This window comes from Mandrillus leucophaeus, unplaced genomic scaffold (assembly GCF_000951045.1).
Source record: "Mandrillus leucophaeus isolate KB7577 unplaced genomic scaffold, Mleu.le_1.0 Scaffold1336, whole genome shotgun sequence".
In the NCBI taxonomy this organism is placed as follows: domain Eukaryota; kingdom Metazoa; phylum Chordata; class Mammalia; order Primates; family Cercopithecidae; genus Mandrillus; species Mandrillus leucophaeus.
The window spans coordinates 286736-307862 of NW_012101295.1; the positions used below are offsets into that span (position 1 = coordinate 286736).

General features: G+C 37.5%; 1 protein-coding gene across 1 annotated transcript in view; it reads left to right on the plus strand.

Moving 5' to 3' along the window:
* The first annotated feature begins 8536 nt into the window (after positions 1-8536).
* The window catches only part of NPFFR2 (neuropeptide FF receptor 2), a 104568-nt gene continuing 91977 nt past the window's right edge, over positions 8537-21127 (plus strand). The window contains exon 1 of the mRNA XM_011973050.1: positions 8537-8937. The gene's annotated coding sequence lies outside the window, so the exon portion shown is untranslated. The remainder of the gene's footprint in view (positions 8938-21127) is intronic.

The window sequence follows — 21127 nt, forward strand, 5'->3', positions numbered from 1 at the left end:
AATAAGCATCTTCTCCAGGGTGTATGTCTTCCTCCTCACTTTCTTTTTTATGTTGATGGTATTGGCACCCTCTAGTTACTAAAACTCTAAATCAAGTACAGGAGTCACCTTAACCTCAATTGCCAATTCCTGCAGCATGTACCTCCATCAGATATCCTGTCTCCACCTCCTCATTTCCATGTTCAATGCCTCTTTTTTAAATAAAGTTCTCTCACCAAAACTGTACAAAATCCATTGCCTGTACCCACTTCCACATTTAACTGATTTTGGTTACTGCTCTTCTTAACTTTGTTCTCTCCCTAGAATTTGGTGTGTAACATGTTTAGGTAAGGCTCCTTCATAGCTAGTCTCAGCTATAGGGACCTACACAGCTGGTCTCAGCTATGGGAACTTCTCACTTCAGGTCCCAAGCTATAGTCTTCATACCATGGGAGGAAAGAACACACAAATCATCGCAAGTTATGGATAACCCAATGAGTATAACACACTATAGAGATGCAGGGAATAACTAATAAGTTCTTCAAGACATAGTCATTTTAGAGAAGTTAAAATTTCTTTCTCCTTCTATGACTTCAAGAAATGAATCTCAAATAAATCCATTGTAAACAAATCCAATACATACAAATAACAACAATATTTTGATTACTGATTACACTGTTAACTAATTCTTTTTTCACATCCCTATCCCTTAAGTTTCTGCATTAGGGTATTTGTCAAAAGTATAGCTTAGTTTATACAGCTTAAAATGTTAGAAGGAAAAGCACTAGATCTGGAATCAGAAAATATCATCACTTCTCTTTCTGAATCGTGGTCAGCTGTGTGAACTTCCTCAACTTTCTGAGCATCTCTGAGTGCGTACACACACACACACAAACACATTAGTAATACAGAAATAATGCCTGTCCTGATTATTTCTCAGAGCTGTTGGCAGGATCTAATTGGACAGATGTAAGAAGATAATCAAAGGATCCCAAAGCAGACTAATCCAAATAAATCACCTGAGAGACTTCTGAGGCTCCCTGGCCCTCATCCTTATTTTCAAAGGCACTCTAAGTGATCTGCCATTTGGAAACCATGTTATACAAATTGTAAATGCGGTTGAAAATTATTATTGTATTGCCAACTACTACAATCTCTAACATTTTCCTTTGCAGGTCATCAGTCATCATAGTTTCTGAGTTCAATAGCATTGCAGACCATCTTTGGATTGCTTTTAGTTATAGAGTTTATATAAGCTGCCATCCTAAATAAAATTTTAAAAGCTTTTGATAACAAGTTTCAGCCTTTATTCCAAGGGAACCTTTCCTTCTGTAAGAGGGCTGATAAATAGATTTAGTCATATTAGATGATTAGAGCATTCTGTAGTCTAAATTAACAACATAAATCCACTCTTCACTTATTCACAATGGATTAAGCTAAATTATTGGTATGTCGGAAAACCCAGAAACATATTTTAGAGTTAATAAAATGTATTGAATGACAAAATACTTCTCACTCTAATACTTCTTGGTACTTCTGAATATTACCTTTCCAAAAACTGTAAGGTTTTTGTTTCCTACGCATTCACTGTAACTGGATAATATATATTTCCAGAGGTAGCTGCTTTAATTTTATCTGTTACATAATTGTTACTGCAATTTGGTGAACCATGATGTTTTTAAGACAGTGGCTTAAATATAAGAATGAACTACTGGAATAAAAACCAAGCATGAAACTGGAACTTACTACTTTGCATTACAAACAACTAGAAATTTCTACTCTGTAATGTAGAAATTTCTACCAGTAACATAGAAATTACTACTTAGAAAGGTAGAACCAAAGGTTAGGTATAACATAAAAGAGGTTAACCAGAAAAGAAGTCTAATGATAGCTTTTTAAAAATTTATTAACATCCTTTTGTAGTATTCAGCAAAGGATTAATCACATCACGGTGACACATAAAACAAGGTCAAACCATTTTCTTTGGAACAACAATAAAAAGAAACTAGAGTATTTAGAAATGAATTTCTTCCAGGTGCTTCAGCTCCTCATTGCTTTGACAGGGTCCCAAGTCAGCACACCAGGCACTCATGATCAGACCTCGATTAGTTTCCACACCATTCATCAAAGGCCCTCCCTCTATTCTATGTGAATGAATTTCAATTTTCCTTGTGCCGAGTTAACAAGACATAATGGATAATCACAAGGGCTTGCAGCTCAGACAGATTTTGGGTCCAATTCTGTCCCTGTCACTTACTAGCTGTGTGACTTGGATACATACTAGCTTCAGTAAGACCTTGCTGCACCAGGTGTCCTCTGTAGAACAGCAGCATTATCACTACCTGGGAGCTTGTTAGAAATGCAGACTCTCAGACCCAGCTTTGGACCACTGAGTTGGAATCTGCATTTAAAAACAAAATCCTCCGCTAAAATTGGCATTGAAATTTAAGGATCATTGCTGTAAGCCACAGTTTTCTCATCTTTAAAAATAAGGTGAAACAGGGTTTAAAAATCCTTTTAAAGGTGCTTTACAGGATTAAATGGGGGTAACAATTAACAAGGGCTTAGCATATTACATGAAATATAAATCTAGAGTTAATATTATCAATAATTTTCAAAAGCACTTTTTGAAAATTGCCCATTTTAAGGGATATTATTTCCATTTTAAGGAAAGTAAAGTTTAAGGAATTTTAATAACATCATTTGGTCATATACTGGTAAATAAAACCAGCAGGACTTAAATCTCCATAGTGTGGCCACACATTTGTATATTATACTCAGATGTACAGCACAAATATACTTTCCTCACTTTTCTGTGATTGATGATATTCTTTGTAGTGGGAAGGATTGGAAAGACAAAACTTTGACATTTATGTACTTGTAATATTACAATCTCTTCTTATTTGCATAAAGTAACACCTTTTGTTCAATGCATTGTTCTTTTTTCCCTGCTTCCTGCTAAGGTGGTATTTTGTCCTTCGGAGGTTAAAATAAGAAGGGGCCTTTCTGCCTTTCTGCCTTTCTGCCAGGAAATGATAGGTGAAAACTGGTCCCTTCATCTAAAATCAGTACCTTCTGGCGTTTCAGAGAAATGTGCCTTATTCTACTGCTGGGTGCTGACTCTGATTGCCTAATTCCTGTGCACAGTGGCTTTTTATCCTGACTCAGACTCTCTCAGGACCTCTGTATTTCCTCAGTGGAGAATGTGGATTGGTTTGGTTCAGCTGCGTTTCATACCCAGCTTGTGGAGAATGAGGAACAAGACTTCAGACTCACCGATTTGGCCACTTCACTCCACCAATGCAGCTCTATCCCTCCCATGTTCAGTTGGCTGTGTTGCTGAGCTCCAAACACTGGGCGCTTCTCAGTGTTCATGACAAGCAACTGCAAAACCCCCCTCCCATTGCTTCTGAGAGCAGTTGTGCAGATGGGTACAATTCACCTACAACTCACGATAGTCCTGATCTCAGAAAGGTATTCAAGTACTCTCTCTACTTATTTCATACAGTCTGTGCTTTTACCAAACCAAGCTAGGAACTGTTTTTGTACAAGCCTCATGGTTCCCTAGCTCCATAGTTTGCCATAGTGTTTCCTTTGTCTGAAGTATCCACCCTCATCCCCGTCTGATGTGTCCAAATGGTACTAATTCCATGAGACCCAGTTCAAATGTCATGTCCTCGATACCTCTATATGTGATAATATTTTCTCTTTGACTCCAAAGTTCTTTCTTTGGACTATGTAGTTCCTATCTTACATGTCTTGCCTCTTCATAACAGACATAAATAAAAGCTTTCTAAGTTCAAGAACAGTGTTTCATATGTTTACCTAAGTTCTACCTACTCTGCATCAAAAAACTAGCACAACTTTACTTGATGGTAGAGAGTCAATGAATATTATTGAGTGACTGAAGCCAGCTTTCAGAAAGACTAGAAAACAGCTAATATAGAAAAGCAGGAAGACAGTTTTCTAGACTGGGAGTTAGAATCATAGGCTCTTACAGCTTGAGAAATACTCGTTGAATCTTTTCATAGCATATTATTTGAAAAAACGGAAGCCTATGTAACTAAGTAAGGATCCAAAATGAAAAGACTGGGCCAGATTCTAGGGCTTCCATTTTCCATTCTGGTGTCTTTTTCAATTATTTTTTAATTATACAAACCCTATAATAGATAAAAATTTTGAAAAAATGTATTTATCCATGATCATGACTCCACAATAAATGAACTGCTATTATTCAGATGCTCATTTCAGCATTATCCATAAGAATATATAGTTTTGCATAGATAATCCTGATTCACCTAAAATACCATGTTTGCTTTATTTTCACTTAATATTATTCTACATTCTTTTCTCTTTGTTATTATTGTTACTATAATTAAAACTTTTTATGACCACATAAATTTCGTTCAATTAATGTACCAGAGTGCTCCTGGTTTCCCACTAATTAGTTAAAGCTAATACATAACTTTCTCCTTGTAGTTTTTATTTTTAATGTTTCCAATGGGTATATTTCCAAATATGAGTTTTCTAAATCAAAATCTATAAATATCTTCATTGATTTTTTAATCTACACTATGAAACTGTTTTCCAAAAGTGTTGTTTTTAAAAGGATTACACTACTTTTACAATGATCTGACAAGCATGTGTTATTGTTAATTTAAATAGGAAAATGGTACTTGAATGTTGCTTTAATCTGCATTTTCCTGATTATTAACAATGTCTACTTCTTTACTCTTTGTAATTCTACTAATTGAGAAGGTATCATTTATCTATGTCTTTTGCCTTTTGGCTATTCTTAACATTAAGTCTTTTTTATCTTTGATCCAATTTTTAAAATTAATCTGCTTTTTGCCCATCAAGAAAAAAATAAACAAAATGAACAGCAACACTGAGTTCAAAACAAACAAACAAACAAAGGATCAGAAATGACCACAATTAAGGTTATAGTCTTCTCTGTCCTTCTCTTCTATTGCCCTCCCACTAGTCACTTCTCTAATTTCTGTTCTTTTCTTGAGTCCAGGTTTGCTTTCTTCTTCCTGTTGTGCTTTCTTGAACTGTCTTCCCAAAGCTTCCATGTGGTTTGCAATATTCTGCTCTTTTGCAAGGCAACATATCAGTTTATCCTCATATTCCTTAAGGTAATATTCCCCAAGGTGGGGTACAAGGTGACATACTATTAGTGGAATGTAGGATAATTTAAAGTGCTCTATAGATAAACTTTGTAAAAATTAATAACATTTTATTTAATGTATATTATTATCTACTTCCTAATTATATCAAGCAACACTGATTTTTCCACTTCTGTGAAGAATTTATATATAAAGATACTTAATAACATATATCTTTTTTGTCATATGGACTTTTATCCCTTTCTCATGTAAAAGGAATACAGAGGTAGGCCAATCCAAACTGGAGATGAAGCTTTCTAGGGCTATCAAAAACTCAGGTTCCTTTCATCCTGTTTCTCTGCCACTCTCAGCATGTGGTATACACCCCATGGTTCAAGGTGGTAGCCAGAGTGCCACCATATTTAAGCTAGCCATGAGAAGAATGTATGGCAGTGTCATCAACGGAGCTAGAGTATGTTTTGGGAAGAAGACCAGGATTCTAGTTTTAGACATGCTGAGTTTGAGGAGATGTTGACACAGACATTAACACTGTCAAGTAAGAGTCTCGTACTTACGGAGAAAATCTAGACTGGAGATGTAAATGTGGGGATCGCCTGCATATGCATGCTAATTAAGGCCAGTGGTGTGGATAAGAATGCATAGAAATTAGTGTAGCGTAAGAAGAGAAGTAAATCTAGCACTGAGCCTTAAAGAAATACCTATGTTAGGCTCGGCGACATGGCTCATGCTTATAATCCTAGCACTTTGGGAGGCCAGGGTGCGTGGGTTACCTGAGCTCAGGAGTTTGAGATGAGCCTGGGCAACATGTGAAACCCTGTCTCTACTAAAATACAAAACTTAGCCGCGTGTGGTGGCACATGCCTCTAGTTCCACCTAGTTGGGAGGCTGAGGCACAAGAATTGCTTGAACCTGGGAGGTGATGGTTGTAGTAAGTCAAGGTCATGCCACTGCACTCCATCCTGGGCAATAAAGAGAACTCTGTCTCAAAAAAAAAAAAAAAAAATGAGCACAGTAGCTTACGTCTGTAATCCCAGCACTTTGGGAGGCCAAGGGATCATGAGGTCAGGAGATCAAAACCATCCTGGCTAACATGGTGAAACCCTGTCTCTATTAAAAACACAAAAAATTAGCTGAGTATGGTGGCATTTGCCCGTAGTACTAGCTACTAAGGGAGGCTAAGGCAGGAGAATCGCTTGAACCTGGGAAGCGGAGGTTGCAGTGAGCCGAGATGGTGCCTCTGCACTTCAGCCTGGGCGACAGAGCAAGACTCCATCTCCATCTCAAAGCAAACAAACAAAAAAACAAAAAACAAAACAAAGAAAGAAATACCTATGTTAAATGGCTGTGTAGGAAAATAAAAATTAAAAAACAGCCTGTAAAGGATACAAAAAATGAGTAGCCAGAGACGCAGGGTAAACAAACAAAAAATAGGGGATTATGAGGAAATATATGCCAAGAGGAGGAACTGTTACACATAGAAATCAAGCTGTTCAAAGGCCAAATAAGATGCAGACTGAAAAACATCCATTGTATTTCATTGTATTTCTCAACATGGAAGTATTGATGATGTTTGCAAGACTGGCGAGAGGGTCTAACTGGAGTGGGTTGCTAAGTGGATGGGAAGTGAGGAAATGCAAATCGACAGATTGGACAGCAGAATAGTGCAGTTGTTCCTGAGAAGGAATGATGTATTACACTTAGGCCTTGAAGGAAAACAGTGGGATTTTCATATTGTTTTGTTTTAAATGGAAGATCTTAACATATATAAAAGCCAGGAATAATTCATTTCACAAGGAGAGAAGAAATATACAAGAGAGTGTGAAAATCCTGAAAATATGGGAGAGGGTGGGAAGAAAAGCTCACCATTGTAGACATGGGCTTTAGCTAGGAGAAAGAAAGACAACCTTCTCTATTAAAACCAATTATAGCAAAGAATGATGAATGAAAGCATGGAAGTTAAAACAGGGTGTGCAGGTATTTACAGGAGAAGTACTCAGGGAGAGGTGCATATCAGGTCCTTCCCTAGTTTTATATAATTTTCTTCTGCTTATGGATATAGTCTATTGTTTTCAGTGGTGGTGGAATAGTAGGGGTGGGGAGCAGGAGAATAGTTCTTGCAGTGTGTTGTTTCATGATACAGAAATGGAATCATAGTTTAAATGATTGTTACATAAGTTTTATATTTCTTTTAATTTGTAATAGAATCCTAGCAAGCTAGACATTACCTCACTGTCTCATCAAAAGCATTGCTATTGTTTTCACTCATTTTAACAACTTATTTTTCCAGTGGTATGAGGGATTATGTAGAGCAATGATCCACAATTATTTTTGCACTTTGATTTCAGAATCTCAGGTTGAATACAAAATGCTTTTCTCTTCTTAGTTTTATTTTACCCAACTAACTTATTATTCTATGCTATGACTCCTGTATTATCTCTTTAATATCTTTTTCTTTTCTATGACTTTCTGTGCCTTGAGTATCCTGATAAACTTTAGAGAAGTGGAACCAGTATCCTTACCTTGAACTTGGTAAAGTCTTAGGAGAAATACTCCTTCCTAAATCCTCAGTGCAATCATCATCCAGTTTTAAACACATCACACACACACACACACTCACACACACACACACACACACACGTCAGAATCTGCAACTTTAATCCAAGACCAAGGAATCCTACTTTAAAAGGTCTGTCTCACCATAGGCTTTTTTTTTTTTTTTCCCCCTGTATCCCACATGTACCAGTGATATAGGTGGAGAAATGTAGTAGATAAAGAAATGAATTTGGCTTCTGGAGCTGTTCTTTCATTTAAATACCACTTCTGTCATCTTAGACAAGTCACTAAACCTTGGTTCCTCTGTGTGGATCGGAAATAATTATACACCAACTCTTCACAAACCTAGGGTACTCACGTGAGGATTAGCTCCAATAGGCTCCTCACAGGTTTTTCATGCTTGAAGCACCATTAATTATCCCCTTCTCAGTAACTGTATAAATCTCTAAGTTAATCCATTAAAGTCTAGTCATGTTCTCTCTATTAGCAAGACCCAACTGGGCAGATAGTCCTATTAGGATCATTGTGAGTCTCCCCAGGGTTCTCCCCCTTCCATTTCTGATTATGCTGTGAATAAATTTCCAGAATTTCAGAGGGTTTTGCTTGCAAGCTAAAAGGTCTTTGCAAAGACTCAAAGAATAGGGTCTGCTTCAGACAGAGGGAGGGTTTGCAATATGCGATGAACCTCTCAGTCCCGTTAGAACCTTAAAGATGATGATAGCTCACATTTAGTGTAATGCTTAATTTGTACAAGACTATTCCAGGCACTTTTGCATGTAAACAGATAATTCTCAGATTACCCTCTGATTAATATCATCATCATCTCTATTTTACAAACGAGGAAACTGAGGCACAGAGAGGCTAAATCACTTGTCCAGGATCTGGAGCCAAGTAACGGCGATGATGCTAGTCATACTGATGCTTCCTTTTCTTTGCCGCACTCGGATTCTGAGTTTCACAAGAATGTACCTGGGTGCCCATTAGCGGGATATGAATAGTTTCTTCGGAACCCCAGCGGCCAGCTGGTGCCTCCTGGAGAGTGACGTCTTATCTTAACGGGACAGGGAGGCGGGGAGCGAGTGCAGAGCACTCAGCGCCCTGCACCGCGGCGGGGCAGCCTGGAGCGGAGCAGGGAGCCCGAGGCGGACAGACGTCTGCTGGGGTTGAGCCGCCAGACCGCGAAAAGTAGCTGGAGCCAGAGCAGGGACAGAACCTGTTGCTGCAGACCGGCTTGGTGGATTCTGGTTCCCGCCGCCGACAGGGCTCGCCGGGAGAGGTAACAGCATGGGCCAGTCTGGCTGGGAGCCCCCGCGTAAGGGCGCGATCCCTCTCTAATGCCTAACGCTTGCCTTGATGATACATATTAGCGATTGGGGACTGACATCTTGGATTTTTCAAATCCCTTCCTAATTACACAGGCATCCCTTTGGTCACTGACCCGACATTGGGGGACTTCTCTGCCCTGGATGTCTGCACCACAGATGGCTGTGGCCCCAGGCTTGCAGAGCAGGGACCTGGTCAAGGGATGTGGGGCGCTTTCTTAACCTTAGAGTTCCCCCCAAATCCTCTCCAGGGCTGTATTGTAACTTTGTTGAATTTCCTTAGCCGGTTTGAAGCTAGCGAGTTTCTAAACTGTTTTCATCCGTGATGCTTCTGCACAATGATCTTTGTGTATCTGAGGCTTCATCCTGTGCATTTCCACTTACTAGAAAAGCTAAAATGAGGTTTCTGAGCTGCGTCCAGGACACCAGAGTCTTATTGAAGGCGTTTGGATAGGTTTTAATCCCCTTCCGGGAGTGAGATAGGGTTTCCAGACAATACCATTTTAGTTCTTCTGCCAAACTATCAGGCATTTTCCAACAGTGCTGCCCTAGGTCAAATTTAGGGTCTGGAGGAGAGGAAAATGATCTTCTTCAAGCTATCATTCCAGTTAAAGACAGAACTACTAACTGAAAACCAAAAATACATTTGTCCATTTCCCATTTCCCCTCAGCTAGACTGCAGATCTTTGAAATATTAATTTATTTTTTTAAAATCTTATTTATAACATGAATTATACTAAGATGGTGGTTTACTTTTTTTAAATCCAAATATGCAAAGTTGTTGTAAACGTATATCTAAATTTCTAATTCCATTCACATCCAAATAACTTTCAAGTGGTAACAACTAATGAGAGGAAGGATGGAAAAATCAATGGTTTGTAAACTGTGAAGGACATATTTTTGTTTCCGTCTGGATTTCTAATTAAACCATAATAAATTGAGTAAAATTATAATAATGATGAATCTAAGTTACAGTTGAATTTGTAAAATGGCTATAACATGCTCAAAAATAGTGCCATTATCATCAATAGAATGGTAATTGTATGCAGAATTCAGTTAGAATATTTCATCTGTTAAAAATGTCTATAGGTTGATCATTTAATAAAACGGTGATGCAATACAGTGCAGTAACAGTACTTACTGCACTGAATTTAAAGGCACATATTAACATTAAAGACTGGCTATTGTAATAATAAAAAATATGCTTTCTTTATTGCTTGAAAATAACAATATATCACTATCCTATTCTTTTCCTCAATATTTGTTTTTTCAAAATCCATACACCCCAATAAGATCTTTCTACTAGCCATGATTTCTTCATGTCTATAGAAAACTTCAGAGCATTTGAGGCTTAAACTTATTTTTGCTTCATCTATCTATTTGTCTGTTTTATCTGGCAGTTTTATTCTTGGTGCATTTTGTGAACACATTATAAAGTATCTAAAATTATATATTAGAAATTCGTTGTTTTATTTGTATGATTATTTTATCCCATAGTTCCTATAAATCATACTACTCACCAATACTATCTTTTACAGATGCCAAAGACTATAGGTTGAATAAATATGAATTCACTATAAACCAATGAATGATTTCTTCCTGAAGTATCAGTTTGTTTATTATAGTTGTTCTTTGGCTCTGTGTGTGTGTGTGTGTGTGTGCGCGCGTGTGTGTGTGTGTGTGTGATTTTTTATGAGAATTCCATGCAAATGCCTCTATGATATTATAAACCTTTTCACTGTATTGCATTAAAATGGATTTCCAGCTGTAATATGGAACACAAAATAAGGACAACTTCATGCCTCAAAGCTTCAGATACTTAAAAATAATAATTTTGTAAAATACTACCCTCCTTATTATGGAAAGAAGGGCATTTATTTTAGCTAAATATTTTAAAACTGTCAAGCACATTCAAAGAAAATGGGATAAATATAATCTCACATTCCTAAAACATATCTGGATTAGTCTATTCTCATGCTGCTATAAAGGACTGCCTGAGACTGGGTAATTTATGAAGGAAAAATATTTAATTGACTCAAAGTTCTGCAGGACTGAAGAGGCCTCAGGAAACTTACAATCATGGCAGAAGGGGAAGCAAACATGTTCTTTTTCATGTGATGGCATGAAGGAGAAGTGCCAAGCAAAAGGGGAAAAGCCCCCTATAAAACCATCAGATCTCATGAGAACTCACTCACTATCATGAGAATAGCATGGCAGTAACTGCCCTTATGATTCAATTACCTCCCACTGGGTCCCTCCCGGCAACACATGGGGATTACAAGAACTACAATTCAAGATGAGATTTGGGTGGGGACATGGCCAAACTATATCAATATTTATATAGTATTTTAATAATCTTAACAAATTGTTCCCTTAAACATGTGCATTTTATGCTTACCATTAACCTGATGTTAACAGTTAATTTTCCTTTCCTCTCTGTTTCCCTTTGATTTTAAGTTCTAGCTTTATGGATAAATTGATTCTTAAATGAATTTTCCAATTGCCTTGAAACTGAACGTTAAGGCTTCAGGGAGACTTTCACTCCATTAGACTAGAAGGAAATGGAAATATACTACCCATACAAAAAGATGCAAGGTCACTACAGCAGACAGCTGTTGAGAATGGTCTGGTATCCTTGCTTTGTGGAGTTTTCAAATACGAGACTTCTAAAAGTCAAGAAATTAGGTTTCTTCCCAGTCAGGCTTCTAACTGGCTCTGTGCCTCAGGCAAATCATTTAACTTCTCCATGTCTAAGATTCCTCAAATGTAAAAGGATGAATTATAATTTGATTTCTAAAATCCTTTCACCCCTCTAGATTTCTCTGTTTCTATGGTAGAGGGCAGAGGATCCAGAGTGAGAAAGCTCATATATCCTTGCTTTGCCATTTGAGAGCTTCTGCCCTTAGGCAAGGCCCTGAAATTCTATAACATCAACACCTCCTCTACAAAATGGCCTAATAGAAGAAATTAACAGAATGATCTATTGTGCTGGATACTGTGTCTGGTATACAGGGGATGCACAAGAATGTTTTTAACACACGCATCTCTGAAATATCTAAAGGGATTTCTGCCTGTGACAGGGGAGAAAACGAGCTAAAAGCAGAAGAGTCTCTCCTGCATCTGCAGGTGGGCAATTCCCAGTATAGTTTCTATAGCATGTACCAGAGACCAGGAAAAGAGAGGTCCAGAGCCTCAAGCATAGTATGAATGCCTCCTTGATATCTTCCCATAGTTTAGCACCCCCCGTCAAAAAAAAGGCAAAGTGAGTCAGGACAGCATAAACATTAAATTTAATGCCACACACGAATGACAAGACATGTCCTATTCTGGTTTCCATGTCAAACTAGGCTTGATTCTATTACAGCTAAGCATACCAGCTAGGTCGTATAATGACAATCAGAATAATTGCACAATCCAAATCACACCACACCATAATTAGAAAAGAGAAAGAAAAAAGAAACAAACAAAATAACTCCTGAAATGCCAAAATGTTGGTTCTCTTTCAACTGTATTTCCATTTAAAATTTAAAGTTTTCAAATATTATGAAAGTATATTTCCTTTTTTTTTTTTTTTTTTTTTTGAGATGGAGTCTCGCTCTGTCGCCCGGGCTGCAGTGCAGTGGCGCGATCTCAGCTCACTGCAAGCTCCGCCTCCTGGGTTTACGCCATTCTCCTGCCTCAGCCTCCCGAGTAGCTGGGACTACAGGCGCCCGCCACCTCGCCCGGCTAGTTTTTTGTATTTTTTAGTAGAGACGGGGTTTCACCGTGTTAGCCAGGATGGTCTCGATCTTCTGACCTCGTGATCCGCCCGTCTCGGCCTCCCAAAGTGCTGGGATTACAGGCTTGAGCCACCGCGCCCGGCCGAAAGTATATTTCTTACTATTTTCTTCTTGGGCTATTATAAGAGTCTTATTTACGTGTCTACATAGAGTCTGGGTTCCATGTGGCAGTTGCAGACTAAAGTAACTGCCATTAGAACTGATGAGCCTTTTTCTAGTCCCTCAGACAAGTCTCAGTTGATCCGTATTTTCAGAATTCTGGAGGGTTTACCAAACGTATTAGAATATTATAGTTCTGGTTGCATTCCCTCAAAATTTAGAAAACATCAATAATTTCCCAAAGCCAAATGAGATCAAAATATCTAAACTTAAGTGAGCTGTAACCATACACATTATCTCATTTAATCCTCATGATTTTAGAAATTGAGTAAGCTTACAATCCGTTTTTGGTGTTTAAAGAAACTGAGGCTCAGAAATAATTTGCCAAAGTAAATATGTTTACTAGTTTGAGGAACCAGGATAATGAACTCATGTCGTGTCCCAGTCCACATGTTTAAATTCTACACTGCAGGGCTCCCAACTATGTAGTAACAACAGCTTACAATCAAAGTACCAATTTCTGCATATACTGATCCTTTCCACATGAAAGCTATGTACCTAGGAAGAGATAAATATTACAGTCCTCATGAAGATTTTTCGAAGTGGAAGTAAGAAACATCGGAGTTATTTGTGAAACTTTTTGAAATGTACCGCCACAGATTAGTGGACTGGAGTTGGGTTTGGGTGGTATGTGTTTGTGTGTGTGTGTGTGTATACACACATTTTATATATATATATAAAATATATACATTTAAATATATAGTATAGATATGATTCTGAGTCAAAATTATTTTCATGATTTCCCATAATGAAAAAAATTTGTCCCAATCCACATTGCCATTTTGTAGCCATAGACAGACTAATCTTAAGAATCTTAAGTGTTGTCTTGGACAGGAGGTATTTAGAAAAATTATAGCAAGAGGATAAATATTTCTTCAATTTAGCCTCACCAGAATGTGAGTTAAATCAAGTAGTTGTATATATTAGAATTTATCACCTGCAAACATACAAGGAAATAAGGACAAATTTTAGATTAAGTGCTTGCACATGACCTTATGATTCTCATATCTTGGGGGAGTTTGTGACTTATAAAAACTGCTTTATCTTACCAAGAGGGCCATCTCAAACACCCTATCTCCTTGCTAAACGTAAACATTTAAAGAGGTGATACTTGCAGTGCTTAGCATTTCTCTCAAATTCCCTACTTTCCCTTAAAGTATGGAGTCTCATTTAAAATCTTTAAAGTACCTCATTTAGGCCAGGTGTGGTAACTCATGCCTGTAATTCCAGCACTTTGGCAGGTAGAGGCAGGAGGATCACTTGAGCCCAGTTCGAGACCAGCCTAGGCAACATAGTGAGATCCAGTGCCTACAAATTAAAAACAACCAAACAAACAAACACAAAGAAAGAAAAAAGCTAGCTGGTCATAGTGGCACATACCTGTAGTTCCAGCAACTCAGGAGGTTAAGGTTAAGGTGGAAGGATTGTTTGACCCCTGGAGGCTGAGGTTGCAGTGATCCATGATTGTGCCACTGCACTCCAGCTTGGGCAACAGAGCAAAATCTTGTTTGTAAAAAAAAAAAGAAAAAAAAAAAAGGGTCTCATTTAAAGTCTCCAATTTTTCCTTCCCATTTTACTTCCTGTCCTTGGAGGGCTCAGTAGAATATAACAAATGTAGGAAAGTTTGGAACTTCCTAGAGACTTGTTGAATGGCTTTCATCAAAATGCTGATAGTGATACGGACAATAATGCCCAGGCTGAGGTAATCTCAGATTGAGATGAGGAACTAGTTAGGAACTGGAGCAAAGGTGACTCTTGTTTTGCTTTAGCAAAGAGACTGGCGGCATTTTGTCCCCTTCCTAGAGATCTGTGGAACGTTCAACTTGAGAGAGATGATTTAGAGCATCTGGCAGAAGAAATTTCTATGTGGCAAAGCATTCAAGAGAAAGCAGAGCATAAACGGTTTAAAAAATATGCAGCCTGATTATGAAGTAGAAAAGAAAAATCCATTTTCTGAAAAGAAATTTAAACCAGTAGCAGAAATTTGCATAAGTAATGAAGAGCAGAATATTAATCATGAAAACAATGGGGAAAACATCTCTAGGGCACATCAGGGCAGCCCTCCCATCACAGGCCCGGAGGCCTAAGAGGGAAAAATGGTTTCTTAGGCCGGGTCCAGGGTCCCCTGCTGTGTTCAGCCTTGGGACTTGGTGCCCTGTGTCCCAGCCACTCCAATCATGACTAAAAGGGGTCAATGTACAGTTTGGGCCATGGTTTCAGAGGGTGTAAGTCCCAATCCTTGTTAGCTTCCATGTAGCGTTGGTCCTGCAGGTGCACAGAAGATAAGAATGGAGGTTTGGGAACCTCCACCTAGATTTCAGAGAATGTATGGAAGTGTGACCTGGATGTGAGACATGGAGTCAAAGGAGATAATTTTGGTAATTTAAGATTTAATAATTACCCTATTAGATTTCGGGCTTGCATGGGACCTGTAGCCCCTTTGTTTTGGCTAATTTCTCCCATGTGAAATGGTGTATTTACCCAATTCCTATACCGCATTGTATCTAGGAAGTAACCAACTTGCTTTTGATTTTTATAGGCTTATAGGTGGAAGGGACTTGCCTTGTCTCAGATGAGACTTTGGACTTCGACTTTTAAGTTAATGCTGGAATGAGTCAAGATTTTAGGGGACTGTTGGAAGGGCATGATTGTGTTGTGAATTGTGAGGACATGAAATCTGGGAGGTCAGGGGCAGAATGACATGGTTTGGCTGTGTCCCCACCAAAATTTCATCTTGAATTGTAGTTCCCAAAATCCCCACATGCAGTGAGAAAGATCTGGTGGGAGGTAACTGAATCATGGGGGCACTTACTTCCATGCTGTTCACATGATAGTGAGTGAGTTCTAACAAGATCTGATGGTTTTATAAAGGACTTTTCTCCGTTTTGCTTGGCATTTCTTCTTGCCGCCACCATGTGAAAAAGGACATGTTTGCTTCCCCTCCCACCACGATTGTAAGTTTCCTGAAGCCTCCCCACTCCTGCAGAACTGTGAATTAATTAAGCCTCTTTCCTTTATAAATTACCCAGTCTAGAGTACGTCCTTATAGCAACATGACAATGAACTAATACAGCCAATGTCAAGAAGTGTATTCCCTAGGTTTTCTTCTAGGATTTTTACAGTTTTAGGTCTTACATTTAAGTCTTTAATCCATCTTGAGTTGCTTTTTGTGTATGGTGAGAAGTAGGGGTCTAATTTCATTCTTCTGTATGTGGTTTGCCAGTTATCCCAGCACTACTTTAACAATATTGATTCTTTGAATCCATGAGCATGGAATGTTTTTCTACTTGATTATGTCATCTGTGATTTCTTTCAGCAGTGTTCCCTTTTATCCACGTTCTTACCAATGTTGGTTATTTTTTGTCTTTTTAATAGTAGCCATTCAAACTAGGGTAAGATGATATCTCATTGTGGTTTTGTTTTGCATTTTCCTAATGATTAGTGATGTTGAGCATTTTTTTCATATAGCCACTGGCCATTTGTATGTCTTCTTTTAAGAAATCTCTATTCATGTTTTTTGTCCACTTCTTACTGGGATTATTATTTTTTTTTCCGTTGAGTTGTTTCATTCCTTGTATATTCTGGATATTAGTGCCTTTTTGGATGAATAGTTTACAATTATTTTCTCCCATTCAGTAGTCTTTACTGCATTCATTTTTTTCCTTTGCTGTGCAGAAGAAGCTTTTTAGCTTGTACTAATCCCATTTGTCTATTTTTGTTTTTGTTGCCTGTGTTGAGGTCTTAGCCATAAAAATCTCTGCCTAGACAAATGTTCTATATTGTTTTCTCTATTTTTTCTAGTCATTTTATAGTTTTAAATCTAAGTCTTTATTTCATGTTGAGTTGATATTTGCCTATAGTGAAGGATATGGCTTCACTTTCGTTCTTCTGCATATGGGTATCCAATTTTCCCAGTACAATTTATTGAAGAGGGTGTTTGTTCCTCAATCTATGTTCTTGTCCCTTTGTCAAAAATCAGTTCGCTGTAAATACCTGATATACTGATTTTGTTTCCTTTGGATAAATACACAGTAGTGATTGCAGGATTGAATGATATTCTATTTATAGTTGTTTTTGAGAAATCTCCACATTGTTTTCCATTATGGCTGTACCAATTTACATTCCCACAGCAGGGAGTATTTCCAGGTTCTCTATTCTGTTCCATTGGTCTATGTGTCTATTTTTATACCAACACCATTCCTCTTTTGGTTACTATAGCCTTATAATATATTTTTAAATCAGATAGTGTGATATTTTTGCCTTTGTTCTTTTTGCTCAGGATATCTGAGTAGCCAAGTACAGATGCTGCTCAGCTTATGATGTATAATAAACCCATGGTTAAGTTGACAATGTTGGAATTCCCAAATGCATTTAGTACAGTTAACCTGAACATTGTAGCTTAGTCTAGCCTACCTGAAACATGCTCAGAAAATTTACATTGGCCTACACTTGGGCAAAAATCATCTAATACAATACATATTTTCTAATAAAGTTTGAATAGCTCATGTACTTTACTGAATGCTGCACTGAAAAGAGAAAAAATAATGGTTGTATGGGTACACAAAGTATGGTTTCTGTTGAATGCATATGGCTTTCATATGATCATAAAGTAGAAAAATCCTAAGTTAAACGTTTGAATGTTGGGAACTGTGTGTATTGATGAGGGTGTGGAGTAATGAAAATTTTTACTTGCTTTGGTCACTTTGGAAAGCAATTTGATTTCATACAATTAAAAATGTATATGCCTTATATATGCATAAGGAGATATGTATAAAGATGTTTATTGCAGTATTATTTATAATAAAATAATGAAAAAACCCCATTAATTAAAGAATGGGAAAGTAATATGTAATATAATCATGTGGTAAATACCGCAGGTAGGCAAAAAAACAGCTGCCATGATTTGGTTAAATGAAAAGACTGGATAGATTTGAGCCCTGGCCCTGTCATAACTTTGGATAGTTACTTATACTTTTCCTGCTTCAGCACTGTAAAATATAAATAATGCTATGGTTTGAGAGCTCCCTCCAAAACTCATGTTGAAATTTAACTGCCAATATAATATTTTTGCTAACCGGGGCCTTTAACAGATGATTAAGTCATGAGAGTTTCACCCTAATGAGTGGATTAATGCCATTATTGCAGAAGTGGGCTAGTTATTGCAGGAGTGGGCTCCTGATAAAAAGATTAGTCCAGCCCCCTTTTGTTCTCTATGTCTCACATACTTGCTTACCCTTCCACAGTGGGATGACCCTCACCAGATGCTGGCACCATCCTTTTGGACTTCTCAGCCTCCAGACCCATGAGCCAAATAAATTTCTGTTCTTCATAAGTTACTTAGTGTGTGGTACTCTATTATAACAGCAGAAAAAAGAGATACTATTCGTACTGAAAAGTGAGGCTGTTGTTATAGCAAAGTGCTGAAAAGGTGGAAGCAGTGGAACTAGATAACGGGTAGAGGCTGGAAGAATTTGGAGGAGCAGGCTAGAAAAAGCCTAGATTGCTATGAATGTAGCATTAAAGGCAACTCTGGTAAGGGGTCCAAACAAGAGGAGAGCTGTAGGGAAACATGAAACTTTTTAGAGATTACATAAGGGGTGGTGACCAGAAGGCTGATTGAAATATTAATGGTAAAGGCCATTTTGATGAGGTTTCACAGGGAAATTAAGAATAATGTTTTAGACACTGGGGTAAAGTCCATCCTTGTTTTACAGTCGTAAAGACCTTGATTGAGTGCCCAAAGCCTGAGGGCTTTGCAGAATGCAGAGCTTAAAAGTGATGAACTAGGATATCTGGCGGAAGATATACCCAAGCAGCACAGCATTCAGGCTGCTGCACGGCTGCTTTTAACCATATACAGTGAGATATGAGGGATGACTTCAATAAAGAACTTATACTAAATAGGAAACAGAGTGAAAGGATTTGGAAAATTCACAGCTTAGTTATGTAAATAATTTAAAAAAAAAAAAGAAAATTTCAGAAGTGAACACTATGGATGTGGCCAAGTGACAATTGCTAAAGAGATTAATATGGATAAAAGCCAGGTGCTATTTATCAAGACCATGGAAGAAAAACCCTGAAGGCATTTCAAGTATCACTGAGGTTGCCCCTTCCATCATAGGCCCAGAGCTGTAGGAGGGCAGAATGGTTTCTGGTGATGGTCCTGAAGCATCTTCCATGGGCTCACTGCCCAGGGCTAACTTGGGTCTCTACAGATTGCAATTCTAACAATGTGCCCCTAGTCTGCACTGTGAGCATCTCATATCTAAGGTTTTGATTTAACCCTTTTCCAAGTGGGCATGCCCAGTCTGGGATCTGGTTTAGCTCTCCCTGATCTAATTTGCCCCACTGCCCAGGTTTCCCAAATCACAGAACTCATAATCCTTGTGATTACTTGCTCAATGTTTTGTCTTTTATACAGGATTGTTAGCTTAATGCAAACTGTTAAGCCCGAGTATTGTGTTTAAGTCACAGCAGAAGATCCTAAATGAGTAATGAATGAATAAAAATTATAGAAATATCTGCATATATTTTAATAATAGTTGGATCTTTCAGAGTATTTCAAATAGTAGCCTTCTTTCCACTCATCTGAATTTGGAGCTATTTAGAGATAGACACAGAACTATATATGCTTGCATTTAGGATAGATGCAAACATATAGACGTCAAAATATCAGTTTTATTTCTGTTGAAACTAACTATTTGAGAATGTATCTAGGGACTGTGGGCAAGGAATAAAGTTATTACTAAATTTGACAGATTTCCCCCACTCAATCTCTCATTACAGGGAGATGACTAAGTTCATATATATTACAGTTCATATTATATTATGTGTGTATATATTACACACACATGTATATTACACACACACATATATAGGTATATGTACAGGTCATCTCTCTGACATATATATACACACACATATACATAAATACACACAGACCATATGCACTTTATTGGCAGCAAGATCCAATAGGGAGCAACGGAAAGGCCAGAGACATTCAAGTTTAGTTTCTTTTACCCAAATTCTTGATTCTTGAAGAAGTGAGGGAGGAGTCAGGCAACTTACCCAAGAGAAGATTTCAGGAATAGAGAATAAGTTATCTCTAGGAGGGGGTAATTTGGGTTTTTGGTTTTTTTGTTTATATTTTCTATGTTTTCCAATGATCATGAACTATTTTTAATCAGATAAAGATTCTTAAAACATAAATTGCAATCTTAATTTTTCTTGGCCTCTTATTTTCTCACAAGTGTTAATTCGGCCAATTCACAAAATACATATGCCTGTGTAAAATTGTAGACCTCCTGTGTGGGAATGAAAGAAGAATCTGATGGAGAAAATAAACAAATTGCTTAAAGATATGTAAAAGAGAAACATCTATATTAACTATTTACAATTACTTGGGGATAGCTTCTTGTGTGAGAAAATTATATTTTAAATGGAGTGGCTGGTGCCAAGTGACATGAGTTCTGATTTTTTTTTAATGATACTTTGGTAATGTGGTCAAAATGTGAAAAAACTTCTTCCTTTATCTTTTTTTTTCAATATTTTTCTATTACTTCTCAGTAAGCATGAGTTTTGTTGGAATTATTGTGAAGCTTTAGAGTTAGAATGTAATGTTTTTCCTAATTTCACAGATCATATTAAAATTTACAAATACTTATATTGCTTATAGAGCCACAATGAGGAGTCAGGTTTCTTGTTCTGCCAGTTAATGCAGTGTCTGTTTTAGAATACTATCATCTATCCTAGTTCACAACTTTTGAAGATCCTGTGAAAGAAGATATGTAGGGTAGTCAATATCAATGAATCTTCCAATAAGCAAAAGGAAGAAAGTTCTCATTCCCTGATTTTTCAAACCTACCTTTTACCCTTGTGTTTGATGGTTTTACTGCTCTATTACACAGCATAATTGGATTGTTTTCTCTGAAAGTGAATAATAAGGACAAAACTTTAAAAATAGAACTGTTTGAAGGTAGAACTTACTTTTATTAAGAGAACTTGTCCTCTGAAAATTATCATTTGGAAACAGAAGCCAAAGTACATTTATTAAATAGCATCTTTTGCAATCAATGCCAAGGCTGTGTCGTGTCTTTGGTTGTCTTTTGGTGAATCTACAAAGGAGCATCAACTTAGTGTCCTCATAAAAGACACATATGTGTTCCACTACATTCAGTGTGAACAATATTTTAATTTAGCTTGCCAA